Source organism: Pristis pectinata, chromosome 1 (assembly GCF_009764475.1).
Source record: "Pristis pectinata isolate sPriPec2 chromosome 1, sPriPec2.1.pri, whole genome shotgun sequence".
Lineage (NCBI taxonomy): Eukaryota > Metazoa > Chordata > Chondrichthyes > Rhinopristiformes > Pristidae > Pristis > Pristis pectinata.
The window spans coordinates 41,466,500-41,483,452 of NC_067405.1; positions in this window are offsets into that span (position 1 = coordinate 41,466,500).

The following is a 16,953-nucleotide window of genomic DNA, read 5'->3' on the forward strand; positions in this document are numbered from 1 at the left end:
TGCTGGGCTGGTAACCCGGGGCTCTGGACTAACAATGCAGGAACCAGAGTTTAAATCCCACAATGGCAGCTGTGATAGTTACATTCAGATTAATAATCTGAAATTATACAAAAATACAGTTAGCCTTAGTAGCAGACTGTTGTAAGTGTTCCCTAAAGGATGAGAATCTGCCATCCTGCCCTGTTTTGGCCTTTATGTGACTCCAGACCCAACAATGTCAATGACTGAAATGGTCCAACAAGTCACTCCATTAAAAGAAATTAAAGACAGACAATAAAGGCTGGCCTTGCCAGTTATGCACATATCCTGAAGAATGAATAAATAAAAGCCACCATTGCAGTACAGCACTGCCCCTTGACAATACACAGCTCTGAGGACTAATTATGCTCTGATCTGCAGGTTATGCTGTTTGTATATCTGACACCACGCTCCTGAAACTGACATTCTATTCTAAGCTCTGTCGCTGCAAGAGGTTACCAGATGGATAGAGGAAATGATCCAAGGATATTTTCAAAACCTCTTTGGAAATGTGGAACCCACCCACCGACTGATGGGAATTTCTGGACCATAACTCTTCAAAATTGAGAAGGAGCATACAGGAAGGCTATGTGAAGCTTGCTGCTGTGCGTCAGGAAAATATAGAAGCCCAGCGTAAACAGCAGAAGGAATGTAGCACTGCCTGCAGCAAAAGGCACCTCCTACACTGGCCTCATCAGTCACCTCAGAACCTACTGAGCCTTAGTGGAAGCAAGTCGTCCTTAGTCTTGAAGCACTGCCTATGAAACATTTACACATGTTTCAGAACTTCTGTTCTGACAATGTCATTAGTGCATGTATTTCTATAGGAATTACTTAGACCAAAAATCATATGCAGCCGATGTGGATGTTGAGGCCTGACCTTATATCAGTTTATAAAATCATGAGGGGCATAGATAAGGTTTGTCACAGACTTTTTGTCAGGGTACGGGAGTCTAAAACTAGAGGGCAAAGGCTTAAGGTGGAGGGGAATGGTTTAAAGGAGATCTGAGGGGCAATTTTCTCACACAGATGATGGTGGGTATGTGGAACGAGCTGCCAGAGGAAGTGGTAGAGTCAGGTACAATTATAACATGTAGAAGACATTTGGACAAGTACATGGATTGGAAAGGTTTAGAGGGTACGGGCCAAATGGGACTGGCTCTGGAAGGCTTCTTGGTTGGCATGGACGAGTTGGGCTGAAGGGCCTGTTTCCATGCTGTATAACTATAACTCTAAGAATTTACAGGGCACGCAATCCAGGAACCCAGACCAATATTCTGAAAACAAGATTGTCAAATCGTCTCACAATGATTGAGAAATTTAGTGAATTCAGGAATAAAAGAATAATTTTACTAATGGTGGCCATGAAGCAATTGCTTCATACTGACACACAAACATACAAATTAAGAGCAGAAAAGGCTACTCAAGCCTACTTACATTTAATACACAGCCGACCTGACTGTAAACTAAACTTCACATTCCCATCTACTCATAATGACCTTGCTTATCAAGGATCTTCCTCCCTCTGCCTTTATTTTTAAGGCTACTCTCACCCTCCTTTGAAGATGAGTTTCAAAGGCTTGTGGGCTTCTGAGAGAAAAATATTTGCCTGATTTCTGTTTTAAATGGCTGACCCTTTATTTTTAAACAGTGTCTCCTACTTCTAGATTTTCTCACAAGAGGAACTACCCTCTGGACACATTCAGGAACCTATACATTTCAAGTGAGTTACCTCTCATTCATCTAAACTCCAGCATATATATAAGTTTAGCCTGTCCAGACCTTCTTCATAAAGCATCTGATCCAGTCCAGTTATTGGTTTAATAAACCTTCTCTGAACTGTGCTAAACAAGTATATCAATATCCTTTCTTAAATAAGGATAGTAATATGGTATAGTCTCACCAATGCCCTGTATAACAGTATGAAGCATCATTTCCCTACTTCTGTGTTCCATTTCCTAGCAATAAACAGTAACATCGTATTAGATTTCCGAATCATTTGCTGCACCTGCAAACTATCCTTTTGTCAATCACTGATTTTCTTTAGAGAAGGAAAGCCATTGTCTCACCTGGTTTAATCTCCAGACTTACAGCAATGTTCTTTGCCCTTAAATAAAAACAAAAAAACTATTGGAATATTCAGAGAACCAGAATTAACATTTCATCAGGTACTTCATCAAAAGTCATCAACAGAAAACGTCTCCCCCCCTCTCTCTCTCTCTCTCACCCCTCCTTTTCCTGCCCCCCCCCCTTTCTCTCTTTCCTTCCTCTCCCTTCTCTCCCCTCTCAGCTGCTTTGTGATCAGTCCAAGGGATGGATAATAAATTCTAACCTCGCCTGACAATGGAATAAAAGGAAAAGCATGACTATGCTACAGTCAATCCCAGCCTTAGGAGGATGGCTTAAGGCAGAGAGAGTCCCTTACAAGGGAGAAGTGATTTAGCACAAGTGAGTCCATAATGTTATCCCAGAGGTTCTGAAAGGATAACGTTTATTTTAATCTGGCAGTAATGTCTGCCAGTTTCTGACAAGAACAGAGCTCCCAGCCACAAGAATGAGTACTCCCTCACACAGGTGAGTGCAAACCTGAATTTGCTAACATTGCAACTTTGGACTGTTGTGCACTTTTATAATATGCACAAATGGAACCTTGAAATGTTTAAATATCCTACTGATTGCAGAATACAGCATCTCTTGACAGCAACAGAAAGAGAAATGAAAGGATGACAGAATTTATTTTCTATTTATTCATTTTTTTCAGACCTGGGTGTTGCTGGCAAGGCCAACAGTATTTGCCCATCCGAGTTGCATTTGAGAAGGTGGTGGTGAACCACCGTCTTGAACCTTGTAGTCCTTCTGGTGAAGGTACTCTGTTACTCCTACTGAGGAGGGAGTTCTAGGACTTAGATGCAGAGATGTTGAAGGGCCTGCGATATATTTCCATTTCAGGATGATGTGTGACTTGAAAGGGACCCTTCAGTGGTGGTTTTGCCATGTGCTTGCTGCCCTTGTTCTTTCTGGTGCTAGAGGTCAGAGGTTTGGGAGGTGCTGTCAGATTAGCCTAGGCAAGAAACTGCGGTACATTTTGTAGATGTCAGGTTTGCAACTACTGTATGTAATGAATGTTTAGGGTTGTTAATTATATATCAATCAAGCAGCTGCTTTCTCCTGGATGGTGTTGAGTTTCTGAGAGTTATTGGTGCTGCAGTCATTCAGGGATAGAGAGAGTATTCCACCTCAATCCTGATTTGTGCCTTGTAGATGGTGGAAAGGCCATGTGGTGTCAGGAGGTAAGTCACTGTAGGGTGTCCTGCCTTTGACCTTTTCTTGTAGCCACTGTATTTATGTGGCTGGTCCAGCTGAGTTTTTGATAGATGGTGACTACTATGATGTTGATGGTGGGAGACAGTGATGGTATTGTGTTGGATGTCAACACAGGAAGTTATTGCAGGTGTGCAAATATTCTTTTCCACTTATCAGCCTATGCCTGAACTAGGTCCTGCTGCATGCAGACATTTGCTGAAGAGTTGTGAATGGAATAGAGCATTGTGCAACCATCAGCAAACACAGCCCCAAGGAACTCCTTGGGGATATCCTGTGGCTGGGATGATTGCCCTCCAATAACCATAACATCCAACAACTTACTGTACAAGTGATTGAGGGAGCTAGAGAAATATCTGGAGCATAGAATTCTTATTTTGAACAATGTGATTTTCTACTAGTAACGCTTGCAATACCTGTGGGAATGTCCATTCAGAACATTGAAATATTCAGTTCTGGCAAACAAAGCTTCAGTTTAAATACAGTATTTATTGAATAATATTATTGTCATTTTAAATCAGTAGATAACTTTATATAGAGAAAATAGCACTGCATTTCCCATAGTAAAGGAAGGACATCATTTTTAAACAGCAACTCCCCTTTTAACGTTCCTTTCTGTAAATAATTTGCATGTACTCATCCTAGTTTCATAAAAACATTAGAAACACTAGAAAATAAAATATTTGTTAGGTTTGCTTTATATATTTTTAAAGCTCAAATGGATACTGAAAGTAGCTACAATGATATTACCTTGAATTATTAATAACAAACTGTTTATTGTTCATGAAGAAATAATGTTATTTACATTCTAAAACCAGAGAAAACACAGAATAAGCAGAAACAGAAAGTTATGTTTGATTATAGATTTAATAAAAGGAAAGCAGTCTTTGGATAAAAGAATAAATATTGTTAAATTTCCCACAAATAAAATAAGTTCTTAAAAACTGTATTTAATCTGAAGCTTTGTTTGCTGGAGATGAATACTTGAATATGATTAATTCCTGCTTGAACAGTAGTATGTTTATTGCCAGCAATGCCAGCAGAAAATCACAAATTATTCATAATAAGTATCTTCAGCTCCAGATATTACTCTGTCTTGCCTAGGTCACCTTTGAAACAGGGTGCTTTCTGTGGACTCTGTCCTCCCTTTTGCTTCCTTGGGCAATGATTGTCAAGGACAAGAATGTGTTATGCTTTCATCAAGACGTGCCAAGGAGCTGTCACAGACTGTGGCAGGAGAAAACATTTGGCTGACCACCAGCAAGAACGAATTTAATAATCCTCAAGCTCAACGGTAGCTCACCGCAAATAGTAATCTGACAGAGAGAAAATGAAGCTACTGCTAAAATCAGCAGGACCATCTACGCAAATAAAATCAGAAAATGCTATAAATACCCAGCAGGTCAGTCAGCAATCATGTAGAAATAGAGTTAATGTTTTGGGTCAACGTCGGTTAATCAGTATCCTTAGAATACTGTTCATGTTGATGGGATAAGATAAGCACACTGCAGAAATCTACTTCACTACTTATTGTTTCCATGATTTAAGCAGGATTAAAAGAAAGGCCCACAAAGTTTCATAAGCTAAATGGACTTCTAAGCTATCTGTACGGAGGGCAGGATGCAGTGCCAACATGTGGAAAACTCAGAAGTTGTAACACTTTTATTGACAGAACATGTGCCTTTAAGATCTGATATCAAAAATAATTTCTGCTTATGTTCATGATGTGCCACTCTATATCTCAGTTTTGATATTAATCATTTCAAGAACAAGGCATGCACTGGTAATTTACCAATGATGGCATTACCAAGTTCCTTTTGTCCCTGTAGGAGGTGACTAAACCTTCATCCAATGCCTGGGACACAGCAGATCACCAGGCTGAAAAAGATATTGGCCAGTCTTATGGCAAAATTTTTCATTGTGCTAACACATTGTGGTAATATTCCAATATTCACCATTCAGGAAGAGCATTCGAAGAAGAAAGCAAGTCTAGGAAAATGTTTTTTATTCAAGGTGCTCTGGTAATGTGGAACTTTTTAAGGGCTGGAAAGAAACATTTTTTTTACAATAATTAAGTTGCTGAATTCCTAAACATCCTTTCAAGTTCAGTTCAACTTTGGGCAATTCAGGAATAAATTAACTTTTGTGATAGGGATGCAAGCATTGAACTAAATTCATTAAAATGGTTAAATCCTTATACATTACAACATATATCGATATCTCAGGGGTCACCTGTTTTGCACTGCATTGCTAGTCACCTGCGGTAAAGTTCAACAAATGGAAGACCTGCATATGTACATAAGTATGCTACCGCAGCTGAGAGCATGGGTCTCCTTAAATTTTATGTACATCCTTCAGCGGATATCCCTCTCCATAACTAGCCTGACTTTGGCCTGAAGTGATGGCCAAATAAAGACGTTACTGCAGTTCCCTGGGTATTAGACATTCAGCATTATTGCCATTTGGGCGTCATTGCAGACAAGTTTCACAATGAGGAAGTGATACTCCTTTTGAGCTTATCAGGGTTCAGATGTGGAACTTTCAATGTGATGTAGCTGAAGTCAGCCTTTGCCTGTACCCTAGAAAATCCACATGCCTGCTCTGGATATTGCTCTTCACCTAAGAAAAATTCCCCTTTCTCTGAGAAGACACCCTCCAAAACATCCCTCATGCAGCAGTGTGATGGAAGTTGGAAGATGAGACTTAGGTCCAGCAGCAGCCTGGAAGGACTGAGATTCAGTGAACCCATGACTTTGATTGCCACTGGTAAGGCATGCCTGTCTGTGGCATGTCGCAGACCTCCATGAGAACCTTCTTGGTGAAGTATTGCTTCTATCAGTTTAATATAGAAGAAGAGCTCCAGGAAAACCCATCAATGTTCTGCTCCTGCTCCCTTTCCAGGCAAGCTCAAAACTCAAAGAGAATTCCTTTAAGTAGGGAAGGCAGAGAGATGCTTTCAGATCTTCAACACTGGGTTCCTCTTGCATGCTAATACATAGCTTTAGTGCGATTATTTCTGCCATTTTAACAGTGTGGTCAAGTCAATATTACATGTGTATTAACATTACAATCTATCCTTTCTGCATACTTATGGCATACTTCTAATGATGCCACTAACTAATTTTCAAGATAAGAGGAGTCATGCTAAAATGTGAGCTTACTATTTACACATAAAATTGGAAATAAATCAGATCCCATTGTGTTCTAAAAGCCAGTGGCAAGTAGTCCAAATCTGTGGCCTTGATTTTGGGTCCCCTTCTGACCATGACTTTTTCAAGACAGGTGGAGTGGGAGGGAAGCTCCAACTGTTTACCTGATCTGGTGTACTCTAGCCCCAATGTGGTTTGTGATAACATGGGAAAATGCTCCATCGGAATTGTGTCTCTAGCCAAATCAGAAGTGTAACTCAGGGTTGGATGGAGAACATCATTATTTTAGTGTCAATGGTGATTTAAACTATGTGCCCACCTGGTGTTTCCTCAGCTGGAGGCTTCTGTTAACATTTAAGATAACAAAAGCAAAATCTGTGGATTCTGGATGTTTTAAATGAAAATGGAAAATGTGCAAGTATGCTGCAGGCCAGACTGCAGCTGTACAGTGAAAGAAGCAGAGTTAACATTTCAGGTTAATAGTCTTTATCATGGCATGAAGGTTAGATTAGATAAGTGTATGAATGAAAATGGGCTGAAGCAATAAATTAATAGATGGTATTCAGACTCTGCTCATAAGGAATATCAGCTAAACAGTGTTCTTCTGTGTTTTACCATTTATGTTTTCTACATGTGTTCTTCACAGGTTTATCGATCGGGTTATTTTGTACATTCTGTTACTCTTGGGCCTAAAGTCGTGTATAATAGGAAACTAGCAGCAGATGCATACTATTGCTGAGTGCTAAAATTGCATTTTTGACAAAATTTATACATAACTGAAATTAATCTGTGGAGATCCTTCACATCAAAGCAAGGTTTTGTAAAAATGCAGGTTGTTTAGTTTACTTTGTTCTAGACTGGATAATATGTGATGGTTTAATTTTATTGTTTTTCTTTAATTGCATGATTAGTTTTGCATCTATTCTAATACTCTTAATTATTTCAGCTGCATTGTGCACTGTAACGTGATAGCAATAAGTGAATTAATGCCTTGCCTGCTTTAGTTGTACACAGGGAATTAGTTTGTTTTAATTACCTCCTGCTTTAGTCCTGTGCTTACGTTTCAGTTGTGTATCTCTGTTATCTCTCATTTGTTTTAACATGTTAGAAAAGTCTATCATAAAGCATTTTCTTTACCAACAATTTTTTTTAAATTTGAGCAAAATGTTTGCTTCTCTGTGGCCACTTACTGCATTGAAAGAAATTGGTTTAAATGGAGTTCTTGTCCCCTAATTGAAAGCCAGAAGATATTGCAGTCTTTTTTTTATTTGGTACAAAACATTTAGTTCTTGGTGACAAAAAGGTAGTTATGAACACATTGCAATGTTTGACATTTTTGAAATAAAAAACATAATTGAAGTACACAATAGGGAGCAGATGAGATACTTTCAAATGTAATAGGATACTTGCCTAATGGTTTGCTAATGGAATAGCAGCTCATAGTGACCAGTATGACTCCATTTATTAACGATAGGATATCATATTCAGATCATTCCCAAATGCTAATTGAACACAGTGCAGATTGGGTTGGTGCTTGGTGAAAAATATTGCAGTCAATGAGCAGAGATGTGGGCTTGAATACAAGAAACGATGACACAGAAAGTTCTGCAAACAAACATTAGAATGAAATTGTTATTAATCTCAATAACTAAGCAACTTAGTTATTGCGAAGTTGTGACCAGCAATAACTTGAAAGAAAATATGAGTGGAAGAACCGTCAAACTGGCAGCCAGTCTACTGACCTGAAATTTTCTGTTTTCAATTAACAAACATCAACTTCAGAGAAAACATTTAATCTTCTATATCTTTTAGGGAAAAGCAGAACCTTGATTTCAAAATAAACTTTTAACCTCAGGGTACATATCATGCTATGCTACATGCAAGCAGATGCCATTTTGACTGGTTGAAATGAAATGCAATATTCAGAAAGAAAGGCACTTGACTAGAATTTTGACAACACCATTTAATATTTGTTGTCTTAGATTTCTTCAAAGCATAAACTCAAACAGACCAGCAATAAGGAGCATTGGTTTCCCTGACTTAATAATGAATGCACACAGCAGACTACTAGTTAAAGCAAGAAACATGATACCTACAACAAAAGACAGCTCTAAGTTATGAGGTCAATATATTTTGCTGCATTTTACAGCTGTACATATCACAAAAGTTAATAGGTAGAATTGTTTTAAACTTGAAGCATCTTAAAATAAGTCATAACTGATGAAAAACAGAGCAAACATGATGAATTTACATAAACTAGCCCTGTGCATTTAAGACCTGGAGCCGTGCCAGGATTCACATTGTGGTTAGTATCACATTTATCACAAATTAAATCATGAGTTTTCTGTGACACTTGGAATGATTATACACACTCAGGGCATGCCGCCGGCACTGAAAGCAAATTCTAACAAAAGGAATGCTCTCATTTGAATCCAGTTTACTTGTTCAATAGGTTGCCTCTTTTATAATTTTTTTTTGCAGAGAGTGTTAAAGTTAATTACTTTAATGTACATTCAAGGTGCAAGGATGCAGAGCTGTGTAATAAATTCAAAAATATGTGGTTACAATTATGCTTACCACTGATTTTGATCTTTCTCCATGTAAAGAAAACACCTTGCAAGTATAATTGAGAATTCAAGCAGAAGATGATTTTCTATACTCTTAATGCTTTTACAGAAGAGATTGCAAGTATGCTTAATTGAAGTTGATATCATGAATTTTATCAGGCATTTATGTTTTTCTTTAAATATCTATTAAATTTATGTAGAGACCTAGTAAGTATCCTAATATTTTCAGTATGTTATCTTCAGCTTGCTGACCAACACTAATCATCAACTAACCTGACGTACTTGTCAACTTCATATACCTTTATAATATTTCCAGACCCTGAGATTATTATTCTATTGTGGTAGATTTCTTGCATGGTTGCTCCAAAGTAATGGAATGTGTTTGTTGATTCCGAGCAATGTATAATTGCGCACATGAATGTTATTCCATCAAAAAGCAAAATAATTCCAGATGCTGGAAATCTGAAATAAATTAATGCTGGAGTTACTCAGCAAGTCTCTCTGCACAGATACTATCTGAGCTGCTGAACATTTGACCATCTGGTTGGTGCGGTAGTGCAGCAGATAGTGCTGTTGCCTCAACAGCTCCAGTAACCTGAGTTTGATCCCGAACCTTGGATGCTGTCTGTGTGGAGTCTGCACTTCCTGTCTGTGAAAGCCTGGGTTTCCTCTGACTGCTCTGGTTCCTTCCCGCATCCAAAAGACATTCTGGTACATTAATTGGCTATGGTAAATAACCCTAGTGTAGGCAAATGGCAAGAGATTCAGAAGGAGAGAGAGAAATTAAGAGAGAATAAATTGCAGGGCTACAAGGAAATGAGAAGAAGGGGAAAGGGACTGACAGGATGGTTCTGATGAAAGTTGTCATGGACTCAGTGTGCCACATAGTCTCCTTCTGCATTGCAATAAGTAAAATTATCCTCTTCTAACATCTGTGCTGCATGATCTTCTGATAACAATGGCCTCTCAAACTTCCAATCATATCTATCCAAATGTAACCAACATATCACTTGCACTTCTTCCTCCTCCTGTGTCACCCAGGCCTTCCACTTTTGTCCAAGATTACATCTGTATCCCTCCTCTTCTCCTTATCCACAAAGACATGCAAGAAACAAAAGACCGTTCAGGATTCCATTCAGAAGTTTGTTTCTGCAGCCCTCCCTTTCCATCTGTAAGTCTTGCTCAGGATTTGCAACCACATCACAGGAGATGACATTTAGGGTATTGTCAAATATCATGCACACCATGGGAAGAACCAAAGTAAAGGAAAAAGAAACATTACAATTCCTTTTCTCAGATCTTTTAAAGTTGAAGGCTCTATCTTGGTGCTTTGGATTTGAAGTTGGGCAATCTTGACCTGGACATAACTAATGAAGATATTAGAAACTGCCTGAAAACCCCAAACACCACTGGTGTGCCTGTGTGCATTGCAAAGCCGTATGCCTATGGCTTGTTATGCCAGCATTCACTTAGCAGATTTCAGCTTGTTATGAGCAACATATCGGAGTGCTTAAGTCAGAGCGTAAGGATAAGTATGAGGACTCCTCCTAATGTTTGATCTCCCATTGTCTACAGCTCTGCTTGTTCTTTCTTCCTGCTGGTGTTCCTCTTTTTCTTGTTGGACTGGGATTCCAGAAAGACATCCACTAAGAATTAAGTTCACTGTCAAAACCTCTTCAGTGGTTCAGGACCAATAGCAACTACACACACTTCGAAATTATCTTAAGAGTAAAAAATAATTACTCGCTGATGAAGGCTGGATGTCTCTTTCTGCAATTTTACCAAAGAGCAGCCGAGAATCTTACATGCCCCTGGAATTGGTTGCCTCCAAAATTTTAGTTGTGGGCAGGAGCTGGAAGACGAGTTTGATGTAACATATGTAACGTTGGTTAGGACTAGGCTCAGAATTGCAGCAGATGGCCAACTGCTCTGTGTGTTGTTGGTACCATATTTCATTGTAGAAGAAAGTTTGTCTGTCTCAGTAGAGATAATGATGACAAAATGCTGCTTTGTACAATGCAACTTATTTTATAAATATTACACATTTGTCAGTTTAAATTACTATGCCCCAAGTATCTTTTTGAAGGAGCCAAGAAGCAAAAACCAAAGTATATAGACAAAAATTATAACCTGGCCCTGATTCACAAGTATTCATATAATTTTTGCTGATTTCTGACAGGATTAACCAGGATTTATTCAATATTGTCATAGCAAACCAACATTTATATCCTTTGTGATTTTCTTTCTTCACAATTGTGGTATTTTTATGTTCAAACAGAGCGGTAGGGACCTGAGCACTATCACCTTCTCAATAATGCTCATTATGATAAAACAGGATAAATGATGCAAACTCTGATAATAATATGAATGTATCTTCTGTCATGTAATTGTGTATCATAGCAGCTTAATCCTCATGTAGCAACCGCAGAGGGTAATTCACAAATGATTCTTTCTATATGGACAGACAAAATTCAACTTGATGCAGTATTTTACTGATCGTTTATAAAACTAAAATGAAGATAAATTTCACTGAGAGGTTTTGATTTGCCTGATTGAAATAATGAAGACATTGTAAAGTTTGATCACATTTCCATGTGAATGACATATTCAAGAGGTTTGAAGAAGCACACTAGGCTGTGAAAATGTTTGGCATTTGATGTCAGTTTAATGTGAAGACTGTATAAAGTTTCTCAGTGAGGCAAATTAATTTTACACATAACGTCATTTCAGAGCAGAAGACCTTCAATCTTTCTCATTCATTCAGCGGATCTGGGCTTCACATGCTGAACCAGCATTTAATTGGTCTTTCCTTGAGAAAGTTGTGGTGAGCTGCCTTCTAGAACCACTGCAGTTCTGGAGGTGTGGGTCTACACACAATGCTGTTAGGTCATCTTTTGAGCATGCAGACCATACACTGGAATAAACCATCTGGAGAACGATGGGACAAACCTGCAGTTCATTGTTTCCAAGAAATAAAGGATAATTTAATCAATAAAGACATTTCTGTTTCAGCCACCCCATCCCCCACCATTTCCCTCACCAGGTCCCAGGTTCAGCTCCCCATCACCCTGTTTGAACATAAAAATACCACAATTGTGAAGAAAAAAAATCACAAAGGATGTAAATGTTGGTTTCACCTTTTCCCGAGGTCATCAGGAATTGTGTCATGTTGTGCCAATATGGTTAATCAGGCTGGAAAGTGTTAGTTCCAAGTGCTGCACAATGATATCTGCCATGTTGGCTACACCACACTTCTTGACATTCAACTTGAGCTTTCTGAAAGACTTCTTGGCCCAAACATTTGACTGTCCTTACCCTTTAGCCATTTCTTCTACCCTGCTCCATTGTCCTCAGCTGAGTCACTGACTAGAACTTGTTTGCAAACTTGCCTCCAGTGACCTGGCAACAGTACCTTCCATGTTATCCGCCCTGGCTATAGGCCATTCATTCCTCATCACTCACCATGTGCAGGCCCTGTCCCTGTACTCACCTCAGAATTATTCAAACTGAGCTGCTGACTGCGAATGTGAAATTGTGTAAAGAAGTGCAATGCTTATCCTTCTGTAACTTGTAAGTCAGAGCAGATTGTGGGATGAGGATGAAGTGGGATGTGAGGAATCGGATCAGGTACAGTACCATCACCTTCAATGGTTTCAATCCTGCCAATGGCCACAGCTTCAACAAGCACCATTCCACTGATGGCCAACACTGTCTTTTCCATTGATGTTTACCAATCCTCCCCCTTTTGGCAGCCCCACCATTCTCCAGATCAGTGCCACATTGTCCTGCAAAGGAGAGGAACAATTGTTCAATGCCAAGCAATCTGGTTGACATATCTGTCAATCAAGAATTGTGGGCAGTGTGTGCAAGATATGGCACAAGAGTGTGAGATTTTCAGCAATACCACATCTGTGAAGGAGCAATAAAATGAATGACTAATATTTACAGCTCCCACTGGCTTGTTAGTAATAGTGGTGTCATGAACGGAGAAGTCTCTGGAGTTAGTGCTGCAGTTGAAAGATTATGGTATCTGAAGATGCATTTGCTGCCTTGATCACTCGTGAGAATCACAGAACATCTTGCAGTACTGCATTCAACATCTTGGGGCTTGGTTCCTGGTGTTGAAAGGCAGGCACGGTAGTGTAGCAGTTAGCATAACGCTATTACAGCTCCAGCGACCTGGGTTCAATTCTGGCCACTGTCTGTAAGGAGTTTGTACTTTCTCCCTTGTCTGCGTGGGTTTCCTCCAGGTGCTCCGGTTTCCTCCCACATTTCAAAGACGTACAGGTTAGGAAGTTGTGGGCATGGTACGTTGTCACCAGAAGCGTGGCGACACTTGTGGGCTGTCCCCCAGACCATTGTACGCAAAAGATGTATTTCACTGTGTGTTTCCATGTACATGTGACTAATAAAGATATCTTTTCTTATCTTAAACTCCACAGCTACCTCTTCCCCCTGCTATTTCCTTGAGAACATCCTGGATCTTGTGATTACAGGTCACCTCTTCTACTTTTCACCTCTACCACTGAGGCCTTCAGTGCATCATCTAAAAGCAATTCATTATATCAGTAAGATTCACTTCCCACCATTAGGGAGCGTGTGCACCAATCAATGCACTTAAAGAGATGGAGACCAGCTTTAACAGGTAACAACACTGAAGTCCTGCTGATGTGTCAGATGAATGAACAACACAGTTATCTTTGGCTAGATGCAGGAATTATTCAAACATGCAATCATTACCTAGTTGGCATATTGTCGGTATTGCACTCAAAGCATGGAGGTTATTCACACCAGCAACCTCCAAGTCCAATTTCCAAGGCTATCCGATTTAGCATTTTTGAAATTCAGTGGAATTTCCCTACTCATAAAAAAGATTTGGGGTGAAAACTTTGCATAACAGCAAGGCCTATACAGTCTCTGGTAACATGCCAGATCTGAAAGCCTTCTCCATCTGTCACAGACAGCTGGCTTTGAAACACTTTTGGTAGACAGATCCAAAATTCCATACCATATTTGGCATTGTTTCAGTTTATAAGCAGAACAAGTAATATGTTTTTTGGAGGCATTTCCACTGATTTCCTTCAAAATCAATACCCCAAATCCCTAATGCCTTTTAGCTCTATCTGCAAGTAAATACCATGTTAGCTAATATATAGAAACAGATAGCTCAACTTAAAAATGGTCAGACATTCCTTCCAGCTTATTGTCTGAGCTTAATATTGTTTCTTATTTAACTCTTGCAACCCTTGAATTGAACTGCCCGTGAGAGGCAACAATTTTTCATTTTCAACTGTTCCAGCATTAAAGAAGATCTGTGACCTGCCTTTGTAATCAAGACCTTTGATTAGCAAAAATCTATCTATATTAAATTATAAATGAAGAATGGACTCAAATTATTTGTTATTGAAGAGAGTTTTGCAGGTCCACCCATCTATCTGTATGGAATTGCTTCCTAACAACGTGCTTGCACATCCTGGCACTGATTTTTATGTCCCAACAACCCAAACTCCCAACTTGCAGTAATAGTTTCCATCCACCCACATAATGCATTGTCCCACATAATGTATTGAAAACTTCACTCAAGGAAATCCTTACGCATCCATATTTGAAGGAATACTTGTTTAGTGTGTGTAATTCCTCCTTGTAATTTAAACCTTAGAGTGCAGGTATTATTTACTTCCATCTTTCTCCATTGTCTTTCCTAAATTTTGGTGCCCAGATCTGCTTATGATGCTTTGGAGTGATTTAATTAAGGATTTACACAGCTGCTGTATAACTTCCATCGCCTTGCTCCCCAATCTTCCAGATAAAAGATCGGCATTCTATTTATCCTTTTTGATTATCTTCCCGCCCTGTACACACCATTTTAATAATCTACATGAATAGGGCTTGAATATCTTGTGATCCTCATTGTTTCTTTCTCATCATTTATTATGTATTTTGTCCTTTTTACGTAGATCCAAAGTGGATGATCTCACAATTGCATATACTGAAATTCATTCATCACTGTTTGTCCCATTCCTTATTCTATTAATTTCAAAGGTTAATTACATTTCTATACTTCCTTCGACAATACTTACAATGTGACCTACCTTTCTGCTGTCAGCAAGCTTGGATGTGTGCCTTTCTAACACATCATCTGAGGCAGTAGTCTGAGATCTGAGATCAGTCTTGAGAAGAGTGAACCCACAGTAAGCATGGCCCACTTAGTGTCCTTGACCGTGTCCTTAGATCCTGTGCAGATCAGTTGGTGGGGTTATTTGCAGACATTTTTAACCTTTCCCTGCATCAATCTGAGGTTCCCACCTGCTTTAAGAAGACCGCTATCATCCCGGTACATAAGAAAAATAAGTTAACTTGCCTTAATGACTACCACCCGATAGCTCTGACATCCACCGTCATGAAGTGCTTCAAGAGGCTGGTCATGGCACACATTAACTCCAGCCTCCCAGGCAACCTCGACCCACTGCATTTCTCTGACTGCTGAAAGAGACCACAAGATCACAAGACAAGGGAGCAGAAGCAGGCTATTCAGCCTATCAAGTCTGCTCCATGAGCTAAACTAATACTATTCCTATCTCGCCCCAATTTCCAGCCTTATCCCCATATCCCTTGACTAATTAGATACCTATCAATCTCCTCCTTAAACATCCCCAATGATTGGGCCTCCACAGCTGTATGTGGCAAAGAATTCCATAATTTCACTACCCTCTGGCTAAAGAAATTTCTCCTCATTTCTGTTTTAAACTGGGGCCTTCTAATTCTAGGATTGTGCCCTCGAGTCCTGGACTCACCCGCTGGGGGAAACAGCTTAACCACATCTACTCTGTCCAGTCCTTTCAACATTCTAAATGTTTCTATGAGGTCCCCTCTCATTCTTCTGTACTCCAAGGAATACAGTCCAAGAACCGACAAACGCTCATCATAAGTAAGCCCTTTCATTCCCGGAATCATGCTCGTAAATCTTTTCTGAAACCTCTCCAACATCAGTACATCCTTCCTAAGACACGGGGCCCAAAACTGCGCATAGTACTCCAAGTGAGGTCTCACCAGTGCCCCATAGAGCCTCATCAACATTTCCTTACTTTTGTACTTGATACCTTTCGAAATGACTGCTAACATAGCATTCGCTTTCTTTACCGCCAATCCGACCTGGTGGTTAACCTTTAGGGTATCCTGCACGAGTACCCCCGAGTCCCTTTGTACTTCTGTACTTTGGATTTTCTCCCCATCTAGACAATAATCTGCCCATTTATTTCTTTTTCCAAAGTGTACAACGGCACATTTCTCAACATTGAATCTCATCTGCCGTTTCTTTGCCCATTCTCCTAAACTATCTAAGTCTCTCTGCAACCTTCCTATTTCTTCAGTACTCCCTACTCCTCCACCTATCCTGGTGTTGTCTGCAAACTTAGCCACAAAACCATTTACTCCATCATCCAGAGTAAAAAGAAGCGGCCCCAACACCGACCCCTGCGGAACACCACTAGTAACCGATAGCCAACCAGAACAGGATCCTTTTATTCCCACCCTTTGCTTTCTGCCTACCAGCCAATGCTTCACCCATTCCAATATCCTACCTGTAATCCCATGAGCTCTTATCTTATTAATCAGCCTCTTGTGCGGCACCTTGTCAAAGACCTTTTGAAAGTCTAAATGCACAACATCCACAGTTATCCACCCTACCTGAGATTTCCTCAAAAAACTCCAATAGGTTGGTCAGGCAGTATCTTCCCTTCACGAAACCATGCTGGCTTGGACCTATCTTGCCTTGCACCTCTAGGTATTCCATAACCTCATCCTTGAGGATCGATTCCAATAACTTTCTCACCACCAGTGATGTCAGACTAATAGGTCTGTAATATCCTTTATGCTGTCTCCCACCATTCTTATACAGC